We start from the raw sequence: 26565 nt of genomic DNA on the forward strand, positions 1-26565 counted from the left end.
CAAAATCCTGGCTGATGATGAAGACTCAGACACTTTGCATCTTTCATGCAGCCATTCAATATTTTGTGTATTTACATGAAGAAGAAAAGAGGGGAGGATACAAAGAGAGTCAGTATTCTTTTTGGATGAAGCAGCCTAATTCCAGAGAATGAGCTTTCCATTTTGAACTCAAAGACTGTGGTCCCCAAATTGAATTCTTACCAGTCCAAGGAGCTGCCTTTGGCCTGTGAGGCAACACTTGATGAAGTGAGCTAAAGGAAAGTGTTAACTGAACTACAGAGATGGATGCGTGCAAAACAAGTTTCCAAACATGCTCAGGCCCACGCAGAGGTGAGGTGCAGCCAGAACTATTAGTTAAAAACAAATGCCCTCACGGATGCAGACATAGAGCTTGTAGGAAGAGTCACCGTTCTGGGGGCCTGGTTGTAGTTTCCAATACCTGCCTTCACCACCCTCTGTGACTCTTCTATTTTCCTGCTTTGTTTAATTTGAGTCCAAGGATTTCATTAGCAACTTTCAGAAAATACAGGAAGACAGTCTTCTGTCTTGGCTGAGATAAAGTGGCTACTAAAACCATTTTCCTGGCAAAACCATAAGTGTTTTTCAGGTTTTACTGTTTCCATGTGCTCCAAATAAATTTTATTGCTCACCAAGGCAGCCAGTAGCAAAGCTTCTGACTCTTCGCTCCCTTTCTTCAGTACAATGTACCCATCTTTTTTTTTTTTTTTTTTTTTTTGAGATGGAGTCTCCCTGTCGCCCAGGCTGGAGTGCAGTGGCGCGATCTCGGCCCACTGCAAGCTCCGCCTCCCGGGGTTCACGCCATTCTCCTGCCTCAGCCTCCCGAGTAGCTGGGACTACAGGACCCCACCACCACGCCCGGCTAATTTTTTTGTGTGTATTTTTGGTAGAGACGGGGTTTCACCGTGTTCGCCAGAATTGTCTCGATCTCCTGACCTCGTGATCCACCCGCCTCGGCCTACCAAAGTGCTGGGATGACAGACATGAGCCACCGCGCCTGGCCATACCAATCTTTTAAATTCTCCAAGCTTTGCTAATTTGTAACAAGAGGATTCTCTGTGATCCATAGATAAATGCATCCACCTTCTTGCTGCCTATTGTACGCACCCCCTACATCCCATACTTGAAGAGTAACATTCAAGTTTCCTGGCAATGTTATCCCGCTCAAAAAATATGTATATATATTCATCACTATAGTTTAGTTTTATTGGTTCCCAAAAGTTTCTTGAGCAAAACTCATAGGTCTTCCAGGAGGTGCTGCTTCAAGCATGACAAATTTCAGCTGCCACTCTTGATTTCTTTCTTGGGGTCTGATGGAGTTCAGTGTGGTGCTCAGGCTAGCTCCCCAGGCAGAGGGAGAAGGAAAGGAGAGCGCCTCCGTAGGTGGGGAGAGAAGGAAGGGAGCAGGACCCTGCCCTGGGATCTGGGTGCCCTGGAGAGATCAGGGGAAACTAGTTGATGATACTTTTGTTAAATGAACCAGTACTTTCACATGCTTTTAAGTAAAAATGAAATTTAACTGGAAGGACCCAAATCAAACATGGTATCTCTTGAGTTATCTCTCACTATGGTTGACAAAGGCTGTTGTCAATGTTGATTTCATTCAATTAACTTGATGGACATTAAACAACCTGTATAAGCCCAGAAAATGAGGGTTCTGGGAGATCTGTTATTACAGAAATGCAGAGGTGTCCTAACTCGTGTCATGTGAAGGTGGCCATGATGCAGATACGGACATGGCTATGAATGTGCAGGCTATAGTTTGCCCTGACCTGGGTCCATGACCGTGCCTTGAGGGTGGAAGAAACCAGAGTGCCCTCAGATAAGATGGCTGGAGGGCATGACAAAAACCATGAAAGTAAGACCAGACCGTGCATGCAAGATGAATGCTGGCATCTGGCTGAATAGAGGAATTTGAACAAACAAAATCCTTTTTCTGCAAGCTCTTCACATAATTCTACTCCACCTGGAGCTTCATGACTGAAATGAGTGGTTATCTATATTCAGGTCTAGTCAGACGTGCTGATTAATTATAGTTGATCAGCATACATATATCATGCTTTCTTACATATTTAATCTATCCCATGTATACATAAGACTTTGAAGGACAAATTATTTATTAGCATTAAAGTGTAAAATTTGCTTGATAACTACAAAATGTCTTAAATACACTAGTATGAGTTTTGAAATTATACCAAAATGACCAATATGAAGGGTAGTGTTACTACGCTGGGTATGTCCTGCCACTGCATCCTTTAGGAGATTTCTATAGCATCACAATGAAGCCCACCTGTGTGTGAGAGAGAGGCTTGCGCTCGCCTTCCTTACCAGCAATGCAAAAGTGCTCAGGGGACCCAGCTTGGTCTGAGTACGAAAACAAACCTAAGAGGCTTCAAAGCCAGTTCTCCTGTAGTATGTGCTCACATCCCTGAAAGAAAAGCAAGAAAATCCCAAACTCCAGATTTTCTAATATAAGCTCTAGTGAAATACTTACCTTTCTTGAGTCAAAGCAGAAGCAACTGCTAACTAGAAATGTCAGCCTGCTGCCTCAGAGAATTTCTATGGCTGTTCTGGGGTGAAGAGGGTGGAGTCTTTGGCTTTCTTACCACAGGTGATCAGGTAAGAAGGAACCACAGCATCCTCTATGAAGAAATGCTGTCCGAGGTGATACCTGGAATCCAAAGCTTTTCTAAAGGAGACCTGGGAGGGGACTCCACACCCATCAACCAATAGCAGCCCAGCCCAAAGGCTGCAAATTTGCTTCTTTCTGACACCCAGTGGAGAAACAATCACCAGCTCTTTTCCAGTGAGTCCAGCACTGTCTGCAATTGGATTTGCTTTAGTTGCAAGGATTGTAAGCTAGTTGATGTGTGTGCGTGTGTGTGTGTGTGTGTGTGTGTGTGTGTAGGTGAAGCTTGAGGCACCTGGTGTTAGTTTTTCTATCCAGTTGTATTAAAATTGGCATGAAATTTCTTATCTAGAATTTCAAGCCTCCAGCTGTGAGCCTTATTCAGCTATCACTGATTTCATCACCAAAAAAGATAAAACCAGGAAATAGAATGTGTGTGAGAGAGTCCAAATGATTGTTTCTTTTACCCTTAACTAACTCCCTTTCCTTAGCCCCTCTCCTGCACCTACTGGTTTTCTGAGGTTTATTCCCGCAGTCTTTAGTAAACTAATTTTAAATGTGCGAATGGGGTGACCAGGTTAGAGACTCCCAGGGAAGAACCATGCTATGTATCCCACTAATAAGTTCTCCTTACAGAGCTAAAGTCTTTCACTGGAGCTGTTTCCAGTGTAACTTGATGTAGCATTTGGGATAGTCTCATCGTGGAGCACCACCACTATCCCAGCTGGCCGATACCTGTTTCTTCTAAGAGGAGAATCAGGTAAGTTTTCCCAAAGGGCCTTTGGGAAATCGTGCTGTTCAGAGAGCTGCGTTGTGCTCATGCATCTGGAAGGTCTTGCTGTTCATGCACTGACTCTTCTAACTCCATGTACTCCATTCCTGGGTGTTTGCCAGCAGGATGGAATGATGGCTCACTGAAAACTGAAGATGACATGGAAGATGAAAAGGGAGATGAGAAAGTCCTGCCCATTAATGATAGGAAGATGGGCACAATGCGGTGACCTCACAGGTCTCCATGCCTCAGCTCAGCTCTGATGAAGAGGCTCATGTCATACAGTCTCTTCAGATGATCACAGAGAAAAACGTGGTGACAGAGAGGCAGATGTTTTACTGTTTCCACTTCTGGAACTTGTTGCAGGGAATGAAGAGGGTCAGCACCAGAGAAGATATAGAATATCATGTCTGCAATGGATGAAGCCATCAAAGGATGGCTTCACTTCACCACCAGGCAGCACTGACCAACTTACGGCAATAAATCCCACAGACCAGAATTACACTCATCAAATGCCTCACTCACCATATGTCAGCCCAGAAGACTCTTGCAGTGGTGAGCCAGTCTCTTTATCCACCAAGCCTGACCCAGCAGGCAGGAGAGGCCCAGTACCAAGATGATCATCCACAATAACCTGCACACTGCGTTGAGGACGGAGGCCAGCCCTAACAGCCCGCAGCCCTCAGGAGGGAGAGGCAGTAAAGGGCTCCTTCTCTCTTTGTCCTGATGAATGGGCATTGCACTAGAAAGATGAACATTAGGAGCAGATTATCAGAACCTCGGTCCAGCCACCATCTCCTCTATGATGACCCAGATGGGCAAACCTTCTGAAGGCAAAGTTCCAACCAACATCCTGTGTGGCTGGCATTTTCTGAGTTTCTATAGCTCATCACAATGTGCAGCAGGAATGGTTGTATTTGGTGCACTTTCATTTTGCAGTTGCCTCTGATGGCCAAAAGACTTAGGGCCAAAGATTTCTCCTGACCCAAGGTCCATGTCATATTTCTGCAGCACAGCTGTGACCCTCATCCCAACTACAGCCACTGGCACAATCTCCAGTAACATTTGAAAATGATTATACTAAAATCAGGTTATAAAAGCTTGTTGTTTTTAATTTGAGTTATATTTTTAAAATACAAAATGTCTTGTTTTTTATATTTGTGTTCATGTGGTACATTTTCCAGGATAAGATGGGCTGTGCGGTAATGGCAAATAAACCCTCCAAGTCTCAGTGGCTGGCCTCCTCTAAGTTTGTTTCTTGCTCACAGGGTCTGCCGTGAGACCAGAGAGTCTCCAGAGCAACTCCCCTTCCACCCCTGCCCAGGAAATAGAACATGTGCGTAACTGAGAGACAAATCATGTAGAAAAACAAGGTGATTTTCCTAGAGAAGGACTGAAGTGCTTTGCTAGTATTAGTCACTATGATAAAAAGTAGAGAAGAACTATTCTGTTTCTTTAATCATCTAAGAGACAGACCATTCACTTGGAGTGAAATATTTAAACTATTTTTTCATCTCTTGAATTAAAAGACCTTAATAATATGAATTCATAACTCGAATATAGGTAATAAACCCAGCACAGTTTGGCACAACAATTTTTATTTCCTCTTGAAATACCAAGGCTATTTTCTCATGTAAATTATATACGTATCTATATACATATTTTCAAGGACTGAAATTAATTTTAACATCTTTAAAACACCAAATAGTATCATATTTCCTGTAAAATGGCTGGTTACCTCAAAGGCAGCATTTTAACATCCTTAGCTGCTTTAAAAGATTATCAGCAGTCTATAGTAAATATTACATGAGACATTTAAAGAATGGTGCTTCATTTCATCATTTAAAAATCTTAGTCAAGAAGAGACAAGAACAATTTCTTAGAATCAAAACTCCTTCATTGGGAAATCATTCATCTAGGAAAAAGCAGAAATATTTTGGCTAATAAAAAACATTTTATTACTAAATTAACATTGAAGAAGTTGTAAAAATCTCATTTTGCTTTAATTTGTTAAAGTCAAAGCCTTATATGCACCTTTGACTTTTATAAAATTTTAACTATTTGAAAATAAAATATTAAGCATCAAAAGTAAATAGAAAAAATTAAAAATAAAATGAAAACCAATGAAATGGAACACAGACCAATAATAAAATCTGTGCTGCCAAAAGCTGATGCTTTGAAAAGATTATTAAAAACTGCAAAACATCTAGCAAAAGGAAAACATCACCAATATCAAGAATATAAAATGGGACATTATTATAGACCCTAGAGATACTACAAGGATTATAATAATAGGTATGCTGAACAACTTTAAGGCAAGAAATTTGACAATTTAAATGAAAAGCTTGCATTTCAATTTCTTGTGGTATAGTTACTTGCAACTCTGGAGAGCCCACATAATTCATATAGTAGCCATCTTTTAGCTTTGTGGGTTCTCTGTAAAAAAGAAACTGGAAGAGTCACAGTAAACAAACGACATATACTTTCCACCCTTACATGAGTAGAGAATAATCTGCTAGAGCAAATGGGCTGGGTGTGGTGGCTCACACCTGTATTCCCAGCACTTTGGGAGTCCGAGGCGGGTGGATCACCTGAGGTCAGGAGTTCGAGATCAGCCTGTTCAATATGGTGAACCCCCATCTCTACGAAAAATACAAAAATTAGCCAGGCATGGTGGCAGGCACCTGTAATCCCAGCTACTCAGGAGGCTGAGGCAGGAGAATTGCTTGAACCCAGGAGGCAGAAGTTGCAGTGAGCCGAGATGGACCCATTGCAATCCAGCCTGGAAAACAAGAGGGAAACTCTGTTTCAAAAGAAAGAAAAAAAGAAAAGAAAAGAGAAAAGAAAACAAAAAGAATCCCCAAATGCTCAAATAAACTCTATATAATTTAAATGTGTTTTAATTTTTCTCTTACTGTTAGGAAATTGATATTTTAAGAGAAAACAACTAGTCAGTGATTGTTTCTAGGAGAACTCCATTTTGTGGAAGCTCCTCTGAGACTTACATAAACCCTTTAGCGGAGCTCCTGGGAGAGCCTGAGCTTCTCCTGATTCAGGTCCCCTTTGTGTGTTCACTAAGAGTCTTCTCTTTGCCGAGTTTTATAACAAGGTTGTTGAAAATGGAAGAGTATTTTCAGCCGTGAGCTTACTTTGCAACACTCAGCTTTCTTTAGAGTTTCAGGAAGTTCGTAATTGTCTTATAATGAACAAGAACTTTCCTACAAGAAGAACTACAAAGCATGCCATTCAGAAAATAGGTAATAGACATTAATCCCAGGAATACTAAATATTTTAGGAAGTCTCTAGGTTCAGAAAAACCCAGGAGCCCTGTGGACGGAATGCCAACCTCCCCTCCCTACCCCCTGCCGCCCCGACCCCCAACCCCTCTCACCTCCTCAGTGAGCTCCCTGCTTTCAGGCTGAACCTTCTAAAGTTCTCTTTCCTGGCTGGATGAATCTCCCATGAAGCCCCTTCCATCTCTCCACTGCTCAGAGCTCTCCAGAACTCACGCTGTGAGATCTCCAGAACTCACATTGTGATTTAAATCCAGGATTTTTTTTTTTTTTTTTGAGACGGAGTCTTGCTCTGTCTGCGGGATCTTGGCTCACTGCAAGCTCCGCCTCCCGGGTTCACGCCATTCTCCTGCCTCAGCCTCCCGAGTAGCTGGGACTACAGGAACCCGCCACCACGCCCGGCTAATTTTTTGTATTTTTAGTAGAGGCGGGGTTTCACTGTGTTAGCCAGGATGATCTCGATCTCCTGACCTCATGATCCGCCCGCCTCTGCCTCCCAAAGTGCTGGGATTACAGGCGTGAGCCACCGCGCCCGGCCAAATCCAGGATTTACTTACTAGTCTTTACTTACTAGTCAAAGCCCCACATGCTTGCCCTGAAATCCCTCTAGTTATTTAGTGTTAGAAACTCACCACTAGGACCATTATTTTGCTGTTAGATCTATTTTTGGGGGAAATGCCTAATGTCAGGATTTTTTTTTTTTTGAAACAGAGTCTCGCTCAGTCACCAGGCTGGAGTGCAGTGGCGCGATCTCGGCTCACTGCAACCTTCACCTCCCGGGTTCAAGTGATTCTCCTGTCTCAGCCTCCCGAGTAGCTAGGACTACAGGCATGTGCCACTATGCCCAACTAATTATTGTATTTTTAGTAGAGACGGGGTTTCACCATGTTGGCCAGGATGGTCTCGATCTCTTGACCTCGTGATCCGCCCACTTCAGCCTCCCAAAGTGCTGGGATTATAGGTGTGAGCCACTGTGCCAGAACAATGTCAGGATTTTTTGGCTTATCTTTACTGACCTGGTCTAATCCCCACAGATGAATATTTATTTATTTATTTATTTCTCTTTTTGGAGGAAGGAAGCCCTGTTGTCAGCATCCTAAAAGCTGGAAATGAGAAAAGCTGGGAATCTCAATTTTCAGTGTGTGCTTTGTTTTCAATATTGTACCCTTTCCTCAATTGGTCTCAGTGGTCTCCAGTCCAGAGACTCTCTGTTTTATCCTCTATGGAAAATGAACATTTTGTCCTTTATACAGAAATGGACATGTGGGGTCGTGTTCAACCACTCCTAAAACACTAAAACAGACATTCAATAAATCCTCCTGTTTCCAGCCCCACTTAATCCTCCAAGTTACATAACTGCAGATTGTAGCACTCACATAGGAAACCCTGTGAGCAGCCTCCTTTGAAGCTGGTCATCCCTCCAGCCTTATTCCCCCACACTCTCAACGGTATTGTAACTAAGGCCCTCAGTTTTAAAAATATACTTCAGTCATCCACTCTCTTTATCTTCCTTCCTGCCACTCTCACACCTTGATTAAAACCATTTTTTCCTTCCACCCATCCATGTCTCTTGACTCCAGCTTTTAGGTGGCAAGCTGCTGGACTTAGGACCAGATACAGTATCATATGTCATGAGCCTTTGGGGAGCTCTTCAGTTTACAACTTGGTGGCTCAAAGATTTCCTTTCTACTGCTTTAGTCAGCTTTTTGGGGGGATGTGTTTTCCGAAATCAGCTGCTCTTTCCGTATAGAACCATACATTGAGATCACATGAGTCGCTGTGATATCTAATGTAACAGAACATTTGATTCTCTTTGTCTATATTGTTTATAGAAAAACATCTCTTCTCATTGATATGTTTCTTTCCCCTTCCATCTCTGTTACTGTACTAACCATTACCAGATCTTTAACAATAAATTTAGGATTTTAAAATATATTTGTGGCAGGAATTACTGTCTGCCTCTAGAGGTAACATTTGAGTGAACTGTCTTATTGTCATTGGCGACATCCTTCAGATCATGCCACTGCATTACAGACAGGTCGACAAGAGTAAGACTGTCTCAAGAAAAAAATAAAAAAGATTAAAAAGAAAAAAGAAACCTTTCTAAGGTAATAATTGGAGACACTGGCAAAGACATGTGACAGTGTTTTCACTTTCTTTTATTACAATGTCAAAGTATAGAAATACCTAAATATTGAACCATGGAGAGATGATTGAATTGTACAATATTCCTATGTATGGCTGATTGATTCAGTTAGAACTTTACTCACATATGGAACTTCAAAATTTTCACTCCCCCGACCAATGCTTTTTAGCCTTCTATTTTACTTTGCTTCTTAACACTCATCACTGTCTAATATACTATATTTTTCTTGTTTATGGTCTGCCTTTCCCAGAATAGAATCTTCATGAAGGCAGAGATTTTTGTTTTTATTTTGTTCATTCATCTAGCTCCAGTAATTAGAAAACTATACTGCACATGGTAACAACTCGCTAAATATATGTTGAATGAGTCATCAATGCTTTTCTCTTAACTTAATGACATGGGAAAATGTCCATAAAGTATACAATAAAATATGCAGACTCAGAACATAAAAAATATACACACACTCTCACACACACACACACACACGACAAAATCTTGACTTCAGGGTGTTCTGCTGAACTTCGGTTGTTCTTGACTTCCACATGTGGAGGTGGAGCATCTTTCTTGTTTATAAGTAATGTGATTTTCTTTGTTTATGAAACACCAGGTTATATGTTTCCTTTGTACAGTTTTGTATTCGTTTCTCTTCTGATTTGTATAAATTCTTCATATTCCATAAACACTACTCCTTTTTCATAGGTGTTGCAAATCATCTTCTTTCCACTAATGGCTTCTATTCCCTTTTTATAAAGTCTTTTGATAAACTAAAATGTTAATATTATTGTCGTAAAATGAACCAATGTTTTACTTCATAGTTTTGTGTTTTGGGTATGAAATCCTTGTCCACTGGAAGGTATAAACTATTTCTTCATATTTTCTGAATTTTAAAGTTTTTTATTTTTTATTTTAACTCATTAGAACTTACATTTGTTTTTTCATGTCCAGTGACAGGTAGGGGTCCAATTATATATTTTTTCTCATCTGTAACTAATGTCCCAGTACCATTAATATTTAGAGTTGCCCATTCTTTCCCAATGGACCTGAAGCAGAAGATCTCATGCACTGGGTTCCCTTATAATTTGGCTATTTCTACATTTTGAGCTGTTTGTCTTTCTTATATAACTCTGTAGTCATGTAAGTAGTCTTATGTAAGGAGTCTCCCTTCTGATGGAGTTACCTACCCCACTGATTTTTTTTTAGGCTTTCTCTTTACTAATAAATATATTTACAAATACAAACCACCTTCTAAAGAATGCTTTAGTTGCACCAAACATATACAAGCTTTGATATGTAGTGTTTTTATTGACATTCTGTTCTAAACATAACTTCATTTTCTTATTTCAAATGTATTTTTAAATTTCACAAAGTATAGTATATTGTGATCTTCTGGTTAACAAAATCTATGTTGTCAAATTATGGTCTAAGAATATGATCATATTAATTATTATTATTACTATTTTTTTTTTGAGACGGAGTCTCACTCTATTGCCAGGCTGGAGTGCAATGGCGCCATCTCAGCTCACTGCAACCTCTGCCTCCTGGGTTCAAGCAATTCTCCTGCCTCAGCCTCCCGAGTAGCTGGGATTACAGGCACGTGTCACCACACCCAGCTAATTTTTGTATTTTTAGTAGAGACAGGGTTTCACCATGTTGGCCAGGATGGTCTCGATTTCCTGACCTCGTGATCTGACCACCTAGGCCTCCCAAAGTTCTGGGCTTACAGGCGTGAGCCACTGCGCCTGGCCCGATGATTATTATTTATTAATACTTGCTGTGGCCTAGTACACTGCAATTTTTATAAGTGTTTCATATCAACTTGAAAGGAAAGCATTTTTTTGTCATTTTTGAGTATTATGGTCTGTTAATACCCTTTTCATAAAATTTTCATAAATAGTGTTTTCAAATATCCTTATTTTGAGATTTTGTTTTTGGTTTATTGCTCAAGCAGTATCTGAGGGAAGTATTATTTAATTGTGGCAAAATACAACATAAAATGACAATTTTAACCATTTTTAAATACAATTCAGTAGTGTTAAGTGTATTCGCATCCAGAACCCAACCAGTCTCCACAACTTTTTCATCTTGTGAAACAGAAACTACATCCATTAAATAACTTGTCCTCTCCCCACAGTGAAAGAGGTATTTTAAACTGTCTCTCTGGAATATCTGTTCACTTATCATGATTTTGTCAACTTTTACATCATATGTATTGAGGCTTTTTATATGCATAAAGGTGAATTTTATTATTACTTCTTACTTTATAATAATGTATTATTTTAAGCATTTTAAGTACTTACAAAGCTGATTATGTATATTTAGTCTCTAAATACCTGCAAGGAATAAGTATAGTGCTTTATTTCTAAGGAGAAATTTCTGTTTTCACCTAGAGAAGAGCAAAGTTCCCTATCCTTTCTCTCTTTAAAAAAATCAGTCTACTGTTTGAATGTGCCCTATTTTCTATGTGCTGGCTGGGTGCAGGCATCTCTATTCCCATTCATTATATCACAAAGGTCAAAGGCTTTATCTCTGATATCTGCAATGCTATCAACACCCCAAACTCTAAATACAGAGAATGGAAAGGAGAATTGTTATGTATTATCTAGTGTCTCTAGGTGTTTCTAATTACAAAAGTTGGGTGTTGTTGTTATCTTAGCCAGCCACCTTGATGAATTGGGATGTCTCCATGACATAATATTAATCTGAAAAAATACAGTTTGTCGATAGCATTTACTCAGTGATTCCAGAAATGTGTACTGTGAGCCCACCGTGCACATGCTTATGGAAGTCCATAAATCATTCTGTCCACTTGAAGAATCATGGTTCATACATTTGAGAAGAGGGCTATATTTCTAAAGCAGGTTACCACAACCCGCAGGCGGGACGCAGAAACTCTGAACCTCTGAACTGAGCAGAAAATAAGTGTTTCCAGGGAGGGAGGAATAAGAAAGGCTAACATGTATGTAACATGTCTCCCATGTTCACTTTGGGGTGGAGACATAGCATTTAAATGTATTTCAGTTAGGCCTTGTACATCAAAAGGTGAAGTGGAGGATACGAAGGCGCTTAGTACGCAGCCTTTGTAGCCCGGCCAGAGCCATGCTGTGGTGGGTGGTCTCTTATTGAGAAGGAATGCTGGTCAGTTTCTGTGTTAAAGCTGCAAGAGGGAGGACAAGTGTCAGGCAGTTGGTTGAGATCACTGGGCAAGACTTTTGAAAGGGCTGGTTTCTGCCTTCATCCTTAAGGGAAGAAAGCCCAATGGTCGTTAGCCATTCTCTAGAGAAACCTTAAAAACCTCTGGTCCCTTTGACCAAGAGGAAGTCTGTTCAGTCAAGTGGGGGCTTAGGATTCTCTTTATTTCTCAATATATAAGTCCTGCACTCATGGCCTAGCATGATCTAGCAAGGATTCAGTGTGATTCCACTAATGACAATTTATTTAGTCCTAAGTCCATGTGTATGGACATGTAAATACATTGAAGACTGCTCAGAAAAATATTGGTTCTGTTTATCTTTGATATCTTGGTGGTAGTTTCTTGGTGGTAGGTAGTTTCTTCTTCATGTCTTTCCAAATTATTTTTATTTGGGGGGTTGTATATAAAGAGAATATTATAAACAAACCAAAAAATGCAAATAGTATATATATAAAATAAAAATAATTCAAAATATTTAATTGCTCATGATGTCATAAAATGGTAGACTTTCTCAGCGAGTGCATATATTTCCTTAACATGAAGTTATTAACATATGGTCAGCATTTTCATTTCAACTTAATGTAGTTTATAGTTCTCACTATCTAAATTGACATTTACTTTAAAATATAGAAAAAGACTTCTCAGATGATAATAATGGTAAGGTTAATTATACATAATGGCCCCATTCTTTTTTTCTGTGAACCAATATGTGAAATCAATGACTATCTTCTCTGTGAAAGTTTTAGGTGGCTTAGACAATGTTCATGCTTTATTAGAGTCTCATCTCGAATGGGCAAGAGCCTGCATTGCTTAGGTTAGTACTGGACGTAGTGAAGTGATCCATGCCACATAGATGCATAAATCATTTTGAACAGCTGGGCAGTTTCAGGAGGCCAATTAATCAGGTGGAAACCAGGTGTAGAGGCCAATGAAAAGCTTCCCCTTTGCCCTCTGAAGTTTTGCTGAAAAATCAACTCAAAAAAGTTAAATTAACAGGAGAAATGGCATGCAAATTTATTAGTGTGCACAAAGAGAATCACAGAGTGATTGTCAATACCTTAGTGGGGTTCAGAAGCCTGTATACCATGTTGCAGAAGGGGAATCTCAGAGAAAGCCTGGCTGTTTATTTCACCTATATAGATTTTCTCCACAGATGCAAATCTACTCCACGAAAATCAGCTTTTCTGCACTATTCCTGTCTGCTGGCCCTCTGAATAGCCACCTCAAGACACATCAAAGAACTATGTTTTGGGGTGAAATATTTTTGGTTTCCTTTAGCAAAGGAAAGGTTTGTATACCTTTACTCCTTTTGTATATCAGGCACGCAGCCACTTGCTATTGCTTACCTGCACCCCATCCTCATTCCAGAGAGTTATTTCCTGCTTGTATATATTTCCTTGAACTGCCATAACAAAGTACCATAGACTAGGTGGCCTAAACGACAGAAATTTATTTTCTCACAGTTCAGCAGGCTGGGAAGTCCAAAGTTATGTTGTTTTGGCCAGTTGGTTTCTGGTGAGGGATCTCTTCCTGGCTCGTAGATGGTCACCTTCTAGCTGTGTTCTCACATGGCCTTCTTGAACTGTATGTATAAGGAGAGAGAAAGAGAGAGAGAGGGAGAGAGAACTTCAACCATCTGACCCCTGCTTTGAGCCTCATACTTTGCATATGACTCCCAAATCCATATGAACATTAATAAATGTGTATGCCTTTTAAAAAATCTGCGTATAATCAGTTTGTTTTATATAGGCTTCATAAAAAGCCACCAATCCTATCAGATTATGGGCCCAACCTAATCTGATGGGGTGTAACTTTAATTACCTAATGTCACTTTAATTACTTCCAAATGTAGTCTAAATGAATTCAGGTCATAGCAATTCAGTCCATAGCTTGGCTTAACCTGGTCCGCAGTCACAGGTGAAGCCGAGCTATGGACTGAATTGCAGCCCGTCCGAATTCATATGTTAAATCCCTAACCTACAATTTGACTGTATCTCCAATGTAGCCAGATTGGAGGTTAGGGATTTAACCTATGAATTGGGACGGGCTGCAATTCAGTCCATAGCTCGGCTTCACCTGTGACTGCAGGCCCGCTCTGACCCAGGTAAACAGATAGACTTCTCTGTAATTCAGTAGGATAAAACACCTTCTCCAATAAAGTCTTAACTACAGCTTTGGGGAAGGGCTTCTCTTTCCAAGTTCGTTCTTCCTTGAGTATCTTCCCTCAGCTCTAGATTAACTTGTAGAGTTCACTTATATCCTATAGTTAATCTTTTATGGTGGTATAATTCTTTATATTAAATTTCTGTTGAAATCACTCTATGGTTTTTATCTTCTTATTTGACCTACACTGCTACAAGAACAGACAAGCTGAGAAGCATAAGCTTGAAATATAACTGCCCCTGGTGTTAATCATTACATTTTTGTGGAACGTATCTGTTATAGGACTAGGTATTCACTTTAATTATACTTGTACTTTAGTTTTATCTAATTATACTTGTATTATGATTCTGCCATGTTAAATGTATGCCTGTGAAGAAAATCAAAATATTTCACCCCCAAATATCCTTCTTTGACACCTTTTGAGATGGCTGTTCAGAAGGTCTGCAAATAGAAGTAACCCTGAAAAGCTGTCTTTCCTCAGGAGGGAGGTTTGCATCCATAGAGAATCTGCCTTGATACAGCCAGGTTTCTCTGGGGCCCTTCCTCATCTGAGTCTAGTCTGACACCTTTAAACTTCTCAAAGAAACATTTACCATCTATTTTCTGTGATGGCTGCTACCTGTGAGGTTTCAGCCACATAACAAGACCAGCTTTGCTGCCAGGCCTCCTCTTCTCTCCCTCCCATAACGTGTCTCACCACCATAACTTGATTCACCACCATAACCTGGTTTTGGCCATGCTCTGAGCTGCCATTCTTTCTGTAGCCTCGAGATGGCATACAAACTTCAACCATCTGACCCTCACTTTGAGTTTATTAATACTTTGTATGTGATACCCAAGCCCATATGCATGTTAATAAATTTGTATGCCTTTTCTTCTGTTAATCTGCCTATTTTCAGTTTGTTTTATAGGCTTACATTATCAAAACTTCAGGGGGAAAATGTAAACTTCCCTGCAATGCCAGTGCAGCACAAAGCTTAGAGCATATGGTAACCCTGACAGGAGGGCCGCTGCATCGGCGGGACCTCACAAGACAAGTCTGGAAGGTAGGGACAAGCAGGCAGAGGGAATCAGGGTGGCAGTGTGGGCAAGAGACCTGGACCACATAGCGTCTCTCTCAAGAGGGCTGCATGAAGGTGGTCACTAGGACAGGCTAGGACTGAGGGGTGGTGTATTTTGAACATGTCACTGGGGCAGAATGACACCAGATGTTCTCATACCCGCACTGCTGGCCCACCATGCAGCAGCTGGAAAGAGCAGAACAGCCTTCTTTCTGCTTACTGGTATCCTTACTGGTAAGCAGAAATGCTTAAAGATGCCTGTCCATTAGTACAGAACATGTATTGAAGACTGCATTTGGAGATCAGAGGCAATAAATTGAAAACTAGCATGATTCTCTTAGTCACATTTTACATAATAGATTCTAATAATTTAAGACTTTTTTTGTATGTGATTTATTGTAGCCCATGTATTACAAAGGATCTGAGAATTAGACACTTTAATTGTAATATATTACTAACTTTAATATGGAATGTTGTTACCCCATTTATGGGAGTGAAATATGCTTAAAGAAACATTACAATGTGTCTAAAGTAACTTCTTAAACTTGCAAAAATCAGAGTGGATATGCCACATAATTGCACTCTAGTGTGAAAATCCAGAGATACAAGAGCAGGTCAGACACCACCTGGGATAAGCTTTCACGTATCCTCCTTTTATGATCAGAAATTATTTTGCAAATTTTGCATTTCTACAAAATTATCTTAGGTTATTATCTAAATTCACCATTTAAGATTCACCATTAAAAAAAAATTTCTGGGCTGGGCGCAATGGTTCACAGCTGTAATCCCAGCACTTTGGGAGGCTGAGAAGGGCAGATCACGAGGTCAAGAGATCGAGACCATCCTGGCTAACACGGTGAAACCCCGTCTCTACTAAAAATACAAAAAAATTTAGCCCGGCGTGGTGGTGGGCGCCTGTAGTCCCAGCTACATGGGAGGCTGAGGCAGGAGAATGGCGTGAACCTGGGAGGCGGAGCTTGCAGTGAGCCCAGATGGCGCCACTGCATTCCAGCCTGGGTGACAGAACGAGACTCCGTCTTAAAATATAATATAATATAATATAATATAATATAATATAATATAATATAATTAATACAATACAATACAATACAATATAATATAAAAATTAAAAATTCTGATACCTGGTAAGAACAATGTCATATGAAGGAATTTCAAAATTGTGAATTCTTTTCTTGGCTCTACCTTCTAAGGGAGGAGGATGTACTATTTGTTCTTTAAATTCTCACGGTATTTCCACATTAGAATCCCCAAATACAAGAGCTCTAATGAGAAACTGACTGCTCAGAAACTTGGGTAGACGTTTTATCCTTATGCCTTCATTTCTTTCATTGCTTAATAAACTCTAATGGATAATAGTGAACACATTTCTATATAGTGTCCGATCAAACGATTCTGTGAAAATTTAGTCAAGGAATCAAGAGAAAGTACAGTCATTTCTCCAAAGGAGCATTTCAACAGACATTTCATCAAAAACAAAATTTAAAATGGCAATCTGTGTGAAACACTTTGGCAGAATAATAATAATAAATAATTTGGATGCAAGCTGAATACATGAATTATTGTACTGGGGTGGAGGATATGGGCATTGCATGCTTATTACGTTTTTGGTTTGTATTGCCCTACATGTTCTTTAATGTCCTAGTGTTTTGACAAAGACAGGCATAAAATGAGCACTAATATTTTAGTTTCTGTCTTCTTTTTTTTTTTTTTTTTTTGAGACAGAGTTTCGTTGTCTCACCCAGGCTGGTGTGCAGTGGCGCGATCTCGGCTCACTGCAAACTCTGCCTCCCACGTTCATGCCATTCTCCTGCCTCAGCCTCCCGAGTAGCTGGGACTACAGGCGCCTGCCACCATGCCCAGCTAATTTTTTGTATTTTTAGTAAAGACAGGGTTTCACCATGTTAGCCAGGATGGTCTCGATATGCTGACCTCGTGATCCACCTGCCTCGGCCTCCCAAAGTGCTGGGATTACAGGCGTGAGCCACCGCGCCCGGCCTAGTTTCTGTTTTCTTAAGGAAATAGACCAGTCCTTTGCAAACACATGTTTTGTTTCCTAGTAAACTCATCTATTGCTACAACTGTGCAATTTAAGGGACAAATCATTCTTCCTTAATCTCTGTTGATGGCAATTCCATCTGGCGCCCAAGATAATGACTTTGGGATCACCACTCTTCTTCTCTCACACTCTACATCCAGTCTGGAAAGAAATCTTATTGGTTCTATCACACTTACAAAACCTATCAAAAACCCTACCACTGATTAAGAACTCCATCGTCACCACCCTGATCAAAGCCATATTTTTCTCTTTCCTGGACCAATTTAACGGCCTCTGGAGGAGGACTGGCCCCTAGATGGCCTCAGCAGACTCAGCTTTCTTCTCCACTTCTCCATTTCCTGGCTTGCAGTTTTAGAATAACTGTAGAATGTGCTAAGAATGCAGTATCTTGATATATAGAGGAACTTTCCAGAAAAGCCTGGGCTTTGTCCTCATTCCTTGTAGAACGGGATGTCCTATAATGCTTTTGCTCAGGGACCCACCCACGGGATGCCCTAGAGCTAAAACCCAGAGCGGTGTGCTTTCAGAGTCCTTCAGCTATAGTGCAAAGTGGAGCATGTGTAGATGAGTATATATTCTCTTTATACCAGAAGTAAGTATAGTTTCACTCAGTGAAAGTCACTGTCCCTAATCTATACAATACTCAAAGTTTAAAAAAAATACTCTATGTTAAAAACTGTGAGCATTGAAAGCTGACTTATCTATTCAGAGATCACATATAGTAAAGGGTATTACAGTATAAAATACCAAGAAAGCAGATCAGCTGATGAAAATTACTGATTTTGAACGTCTTTTTAATCATTATATGACATCCTGATAAGTTTTCCTGAGGAATTAAATGCTTCTGGGATCTTAAAGTACATTTTCTACAAACAAGTCATAGTGTTTTCTTAAAATAAGCTATCAATTAAAGCAAGAATGTGGAGTAGATGGCATTGGCAGATACAATCAACTAAAACATTGTTTTTATTTTCACTGCAGAGTACGGTGAGCTTATATTCACAATTAGTAAAAGGAAGCAGAGTTGATTTTCTACAACTTCTTCTGTTTCTTCTCTCAAAACCTTCAGAGAGAGGAAAAGGCAAAGGAATGCAGTATTCTCCCATTTAAGTCAACATTACAAATGCAATTAAAGGGAGTATAATATTGCTAAATAAGACCTCATCATGATGTGTATTCTATGACAGTTTATTTTGACTCCTTTAACTGAGTGTTGTGTTTCTTTAGTTTATTTGTTAGCCACTCGGTTACGAAGATCAGGATGTTTTTAGCTTTTTAGATACAATATTTGTCGAAGCTCTTCTTCTCATACTATACTTTTCTAAAATGAATTTGAAAGTATTGAGATGTCTTACCGACTTTCCATAAAATTCTCATTTACTTGAGCCTATGTAAACACCTGACTAAACACACGGCTATTCACTATCAGGACTTGCTCCTCAGCATCTGCCATGGAAAAGATTCGATTGCACACATACAAACCCAATGCCAGCACCCCAAGGGACAGGGCAATAGAAATGGGAGGGGAATGATCAAGTCAATGAATGATACACTCCATTAATCTTAATGTTAGGACATTAATATTGCTTGGCAACTGCCTAAAATCAACAATAAGCGATCAACCAATTTGTTGCCTAAAAGTTATTGATTTAACCATCAATAACTTAACAGCATAACCATAACAATAACTTTAATTTTACTAACTTTAAATAACTAAAGTTCTTTAACAATAACAATAACAGCATATATGTACATCAGTTATGCATTTAAAAGATGGATATTTTTTGTGTACATCTGAATGGAGAATATTAGATAATGTAGAAAGACATGAGACAAAGTTGATAATACAACCCCTTAGAGCTTTAATAAATGAGCTCTCTCAGTCAAGCCACAGTAACGACCTTTTCTCTGTGATATGAGCCAGGACTCTGCAGGTGTACAGAGGAGATAAACTGCAATTATAAAGTACAATTAACAGGTAGTAGCGGTCTCATTTATTATACACACCTACGCATGTTTCCAAGCCAGATGATCACTAAGTATTCACAGCAAGTAATCACTCACTGGACAAAACAGCATTACTTCACCTTCTGAAAAAGTAGTTTCTACTACTTTGAAAAGCTTGTTGGCGATGAGACGAAAACTGAAATAGGTTACAATTCTAATACACACACAGTACAGGTAACACAAAGAGTCTTTCATTATTTAACATTCTTAAGCATCACCCAAAATGCCAAAAAGAAATACGGTAAGTTTCAAGGTTTTGCATAAAGTACTACACTGAGCTTTTAAAGTGAAGGACTTAGTCACCCAAATACCGTCTTAGGCCTTATAGTATCTCTCCTGAGTTCCCAGTATATAATTTATTATACCAAACAGATCATTCTCCAGAGTTCTTTTGATATTTCTAGATCTCTCTCAACTTATAACCTAATCAGCTCCCTCAATCCCACATAGGCCTCAAGCTAATCTCAATCACTCTTCTTCCATTCATTTTTCATTCACTTATTTACAAATACGTATTTTGCATGAATTGTCTGCCAGCACTGTTTTAGGGGCAGAAAGAATATGATAGTACCTAAGAAAGGCCCTCGTTCTTATGTCTCTTTAAAGGAAGATAAAAACTTTTAACAACGTAAATATTTAAAAATACTTTAAAGGAGACCAGGCATGGTGACTCATGCCTGTAATCCTAACACTTTGGGAGGCAGAAGTGGGTGGATTGCTTGAGGTCAGGAGTTTGAGACCAGCCTGGACAAAATGGTGAAACCCTGTCTGGACTAGAAATACCTGCCCCTAAAAAAAATTAGCCGGGTGTGGTGGCACATGACTGTAATCCCAGCTACTTGGGAGGCTGAGGCAGGAGACTCACTTGAACCTGGGAGACAGAGGTTGCAGTGAGTGGAGATCATGCCACTGCACTCCAGCCTAGTCGACAGAGCAACACTCCATCTCAAAAACAAAAAACAAAGAAACTTTAAAAGACACAAAATGCTATAATAGCAGAGAGTGATAATTGCTACAAAGAAAATAAAATATGATTATGGAAAACAAATGAACTGGTTGATCCAACTCCTGTCTGTGTCCACTGCTACCATTTTGGAGTGAGCTCTTGTTAGGTCGCCACTCACCCAGGCTCCAGTGATACCCTAATTGATTTCCTTCTGTTAATGGCCTTCATTGTTTTTTCTGCAGCGCAGTCAGCCTGTCAGTTTGGGTTCTCTAGAAGCAGAGCCTGCAATAGCAATTATTGAGCAACTTTTCTTGAGAGAATAACCTTATGAGAGGGGAATAGTAAGTAAGGTGAGACAAGGGTGAGATCTACTTAAGCCAGGATGATCTCAACACAAGACTGGCTCAGCCTGACACCCAGAGTTTTGGAGCATGGATTGCATTACAGAGTTGGCCTGACGTTGAGGCTAGAGGAATAGCCCTTTATACCATGTGTCAGTCAGTCACTGGCTACAGGTTGTCCAGGTGAGGCAGCTCCCTTAATTCTGGAGAAGAGCTCAGGAGAGAACAGGGCACTTGTGAGCCCTTAGCTACCAACAATAGTATGGGGGGGTGCAATGCAGAGGCCTAGTAAAGTGGGACTGAATGGAGCAGCACCCTTTAATTTAAAAGAAGAAGAAAATGGATATTGATTAGAAACACAGCAGCATCTGCCACAGTTAGAAAAAGCACGACTATGTGGTGTTTCTGTAAGAACATGACAGAATGTCAGTGAAGCACATCATAACAGTGATTGGAGCATGAGTTCTCAGTCAATGGCAGTTATTTTGATTGTGACAGAGATTGAGATGTTTATAACTTGAATAGCTGGCACTAGAATTCCTATTACAGAAGAATTCCTAATGTTGAAGTACTAGTTTGATGAGCTGCTTGGGATAAAATTGAAACTTCAAAGTTATGCCCATTGGCAAGAGTTAAAGCAGCAAAGGGGGCACCAAAACTATCTTGTGTGAGAAAAGGAGACCAATTTAGTTTTTGCTCCTGAGAAGAGAAAAGACAGAAGAGAAGGGAGGGGAAGGAGGGAGATGCAGGAAGGAGAGCCAGGGTCATGCTAGAAAAGCTCAGAGGGAATTAGCTTGCCAAGCAGTGGGGAATTAACTTTTAAAGAATATAAGGCTTGGCCTGGGTGCAGTGGCTCACACCTGTAATCTCGGCACTTTGGGAGGCCGAGGCAGGTGGATCACCTGAGGTCGGGAGTTCGAGACCAGCCTGACCAACGTGGAGAAACCCCATCTCTACTAAAAATACAAAATTAGCCAGATGTAATGGCACATGCTTGTAATCCCGGCTACTCAGGAGGCTGAGGCAGGAGAATAGCTTCAACCCGGGAGGTGGAGGTTGTGGTGAGCCAAGATTGCGCCACTGCACTCTAGCCTGGGCAACAAGAGTGAAACTCCATCTCAAAAAAAGCAAAAAAAAAAAAAAAAAAGGAAAGAATATAAGGCTTATGTTTACAGTAATTTTTGTTACACCTCCATATCTTCTGTAAGGTTATTGAAAATAAACTAATGGGTTATATGTATATGTGTCTTTTTTTGGTGAAAATTGAGGGAGAAAATAAATCTTATTTATGAGTTAGGATGTTTGAATCATAGAGAAAGAATAATCTATAAAGTGAAGAAGTTGGAATTCTCAGCCAGAGGTGACTGTACTATCTGGAATATCCTGAGAAACAGAACCAATAGCAGAGACAGAAGGAGAGCAAGAAAGACTTACTATAGGTAATTAGCTTATGTAATTCTGGAGGCTGAGAAGTCAAGTTCGCAGTTGGCAAGCTGGAGACCCAGAAGAGCCAATGGGAGAGTTCCAGTCTGAGTCTGAAGGCCTGAGCACCACGAGAGTCAATGGTGGAAGTTCCAGTCTGAAAACTGGCAGGCTCAAAATCCAAGAAGACCCAATATTTCAGTTTAGTCTGAAGACAAGAAAAAAGTCATGACCCAGTTCAAACAGCCATGCAGGAGTTTTCTCTTTCTTACTGGAAGGTCAGAGTAATTTTAGTTCTATTCAGGCCTTCAACTGATTGAGTAAGGGCTACTCACATTAGGGAGAGAAGCTCGCTTTACTCAGTCTACTGATTCAAATGTTAATTTCTTCCAAAAGCACCATCGCAGACATAGCTGGGATAATGTTTCATTGAATATCTGGGCACCTCATGACATAGTCAAATTTCCACATGAAATTATTCATCACAAGTCCGTCTCTTGTCAACTTGGCATCCATACACATCTCCTTAAACTATACTTAATCTCCAAATAAAGAAAATAGCAAGGCCATGCTTCTGTCTAATATATCATCATCCCATGTATAACTGAAGACACACCTACCCCTTCCCCAGAAAAGGAGGTATAATCCTCGAATGATGTTTACTTTTCTCCTTGATATCTTGTAACTTAAATGTTATAATATAAAATCAACAACACTTAAATGCAATGATATAGTCAATACATCCTACGTTAAATTATAAGGGAATAAGACAGCAGAAAAACAATAATATTTGCTTAATGCACCCACACACATTTGTGTGTATTCATAGCAAAAAAGGAGGAAATGCTGATAACAATTTCAATCTTGATTTCTGTAACTGGTCATGTGGTCATAGCTGGTATTTATAGCTACCTTCTTCCACTAAGCACCTCACTTCTTCCACTAAGCACCTCACTTCTTCCACTAAGCACCTCACTTCTTCCACTAAGCACCTCACTTCTTCCACTAAGCACCTCACTTCTTCCACTAAGCACCTCAGCTGGTCGTGATTATTTCCTTGTTGGGATGACCCAAGGCTTCATTCCTGAAGGGTCTGGGCCATTAGTTGTCCTGCCTGGATTAGGTGGTTGTCATTTTCCACTGACCATAATTACAGAATATTATAATCCCAAGGACACCCTAAGGGTATATATATTGCAGACACACCCTTCCTTATCTCCATTTGGAAGTACGAGTCCAAGTTCCCCTTGCCAGTTAAGATCAATAACCAGAACTAGCCCAGTAACTCTCTTCCTTGCCTGTTGATTTACAGGCATGAGGAATCCAAAGCCACTGGGTAACAGTTTTAATTTCCAGTTCTATAAAGGCACTGTTGTGTCTCTTGGTGGAAGCAATCCTTCATTTGAAACAGACTTCTAGGCCAGCAGATCATAAAGTTGTAGGATCAAGAGGCAAACAGGTTGCTAGTAGGTCACTAGGAATAACGGTGAGTGAGACCACTCCCACTTTCTTCCCTTGATTCCTGGACCTGTGAATTCTGCCTTTTGGAGAAACAGCATCATATTTTGGATGCTGATTTAAAGCATACAGACTCCTGAGGAATCTTTCCCCAGCTCAGTACTGCCACCTGGCTGACACTGTAACTGAGTCTGCAAAAGGCCATTCCGTCATTCTACCAAACCAGCTACTTCAGGATGGTAGGAAACATAGTAAAGTCAGTGAATTCCATGAACATGGACCCATTGCTGCACTTCTTTTGCTGTTAACTGAATTCCCTGATCAGAAGCACTGCTGTATGGAAAACAATGACTGTGGTTAAAGCATTCTGTAAGCCCATGGATGGTAGCTTGGGTAGAAACTTTGCATGTAGGGAAGGCAATTCTATATCCAGAGTGTCTATTCCAGTAAGAATAAAACACTGCCCTTTCCATGATGAAAGTGGCCCAATGTAATCAATCTGTCACCAGGTAGCTGGCTTATTACCCCAGGTGCATATCAAGGATTCAGAGTTGGTCTGCATTGCAGGCATACTGGACCCTCACAGTGGCCGTGGCCAGGTTGGCCTTGGTGAGTGGGAGTCCATGTAGGCTAAGTCTCCATCCTGCCACTATGGATACTTTGTTCCTAAGTCTACTGGGAGATGACAGAAGTGGCTGGCAAAAGAGGCTGATAGGTATCCACAGAATGGGTCATCCTATCCACTTGATTTTTAAAATTCTTCTCTGCTGAGGTCATCTTTTGGTGAGCATCCACATGGGACACAAATATCACCATGGTTTTGTCGCTCATTCAGAGAGGTCCATCCACACATACCTCTTTCCCAGGTTTCCTTGTCACCAATCTTCTAATTATGTTTACACATTATGCCATTTGTTCTTTCCAAGCAAAGTGAACAACCTGGTGCACTATTTGAAGTTGAGTCCACTGGGACAACTTCTCTTCACCCTCTCTGGGATGTCCCAGAGAGGGGCTACAGTGCTGCAGCTATCCACTTTCAGATGGTTCCTGAATATTATGCAAAACCCTCTGTATTCCAGGCCCAAGTCTTCTCTTCTTTAGTCAACTGATAATGGGGAGCTCCCCGTGGGATCATAGGTGCAGGCTGCTAGAGAAAAGGCAGTATAGCAGATGTGGGGACCATGGGCTTTTGGGTCACTTTTTCATGTAACTTACTTGTGCCTCAGAGCCTGCTCAGACCTAACCATGTGTATACCACTTCCATTAAATGCTGGAGTGCTCCTCTGCATGCCTAGCTTCATAGCTTGGTGAATCAGATAACACCCAGCTCATCACATGCAGCTCAGATCACATGGCAACTTGGTGGCCCAGGGTTACGAGTTCTGTATCTACTAAGGTCTAGTAGCAGGCCAAGAGTTGTTTCTCAAAAGGAGAGGAATTATTCGCAGAAGATGGCAGGACTTTGCTCCAATATTCTAAGGCCCTGTGCTGTTACTCACTTATAGGGCTTGTCAAAGTCTCCAAACAGCATCCTATCTGCCACTGGCACTTCAAGCACCATTGGATCTGCTAGATTATACGGCCCAAGCAGCAGAGAAGCTTGCACAGCAGCCTGGACTGCTACAGAGCCTTCTCTTATTCTGGGTCCCACCCAAAAGCAGCAGTTTTCTAGGTCACTTAGTAGGTGGGTCATAGTAACACAAGCAAATGAGGAGTATGATGCCTCCAAAATCCAAAGAGGTCCACAGGGTGTTGAGTCTCTTTTTTTCATTGTAGGAGAGACCAGAAGCAACATCACCTTAAAAGGAATATCTTGATGTGCCCAACATCACTGGACCTCTCGAAATTGTACTGAGGTAGAAGGCCCCAGCATTTTAGTTGGATTTATTAACCACTCTCTGACATGTATGTCTTACCAGTAATGCCATCAGTGTAACGGACCAGTAATATCTTGTGGAAGTAAAAGGTAATCAAGATCCCTGCCAACTAAATTTTAACATCAGCCTAGAAATTTGACATATCTGTGAGGCAGGATAGCGAAGATGGATTGCTGGCCTTGTCTGCTGAAAGAAAATTGCTTGTAATGAGACTTATGAACAGATACAGAGGGAAAAAAGCATTTGTCATGTCAATGGCTGCATATCAGAGGATGTGTTAATTTATTCAACGAAACCACATCTGATATAGCAGCTGCAATTGGAGTTACTATCTAGTTAAGCTTACTGTAATGTGTCATTCTCCAAAATTCATTTGTTTTCTGCACAGTTCAAATAGGTGAATTGAATGGGGGATGTGGTGGGGGAATCACCACCCTTACATATTTCAAATCCTTAATGGTAGCATTAATGTTTGCAATCTCTCCAGGAATGCAGTACTAACTTTGGTTTACTACTTTCCAAGGCAGAGACAGTTCTAGCGGCTTCCATTTAGCCTATTTCACCATAATAACCCTTGTCCCTTACACAAGTTAGGGAACCAATGTAGGGTTCTTCCAGCTTCTGAGTATATCTATTCTAATCATGCATTCTGGAACCAAGAAAGAACCACAGGATGGATTTCGGGACTCACTGGGACCATGTGAGACAGAAATGGGATAAAACTCCCCGAATCACCTGATCTCCATAAGTCCTTATTTTGACTGGTGACCCACAGAGGGGGTTTAGGTATCCTGGAATTAGTGTCAGTTCAGGGCCAGTGTCCAGTAGTTTCTAATAGGTCTGATTATTTCCTTTTCCCCATTGCATAGTTACCCTGCTAAATGGTACCTTACTTTTGGGGAAGTTGTGAGGAAGTTTAACAGTGTAATTTTTTTTGGCAGTGTATGGTGCTTCTTCCTCAAGAGTACTTGGCCTCCCCTCCAGGGGGTTCTGGGGCTATAAACTGGCTCTAATCTGGGAATTGATTGAGGAGTTGTGACTCTGGTCTGGGTTAAACTTATATTCACTTGACCTAGGAATTTTCTGCTTACCCAGTGATACAGTTTGGATATATATCCCCAGCCAAATCTCGGGTTGAACTGTAATCCCCAGTATTGGAGGTGGG

At 40.5% G+C, this 26565-nt stretch overlaps 1 pseudogene; it reads right to left on the reverse strand.

Moving 5' to 3' along the window:
• Positions 1 to 350: 350 nt before the first annotated feature.
• LOC129524678 (ras-related protein Rab-28-like) lies at positions 351 to 25216 on the reverse strand (annotated as a pseudogene).
• Positions 25217 to 26565: the final 1349 nt, after the last annotated feature.

The sequence above is a fragment of the Gorilla gorilla genome, chromosome 13 (genome assembly GCF_029281585.2).
Source record: "Gorilla gorilla gorilla isolate KB3781 chromosome 13, NHGRI_mGorGor1-v2.1_pri, whole genome shotgun sequence".
In the NCBI taxonomy this organism is placed as follows: domain Eukaryota; kingdom Metazoa; phylum Chordata; class Mammalia; order Primates; family Hominidae; genus Gorilla; species Gorilla gorilla.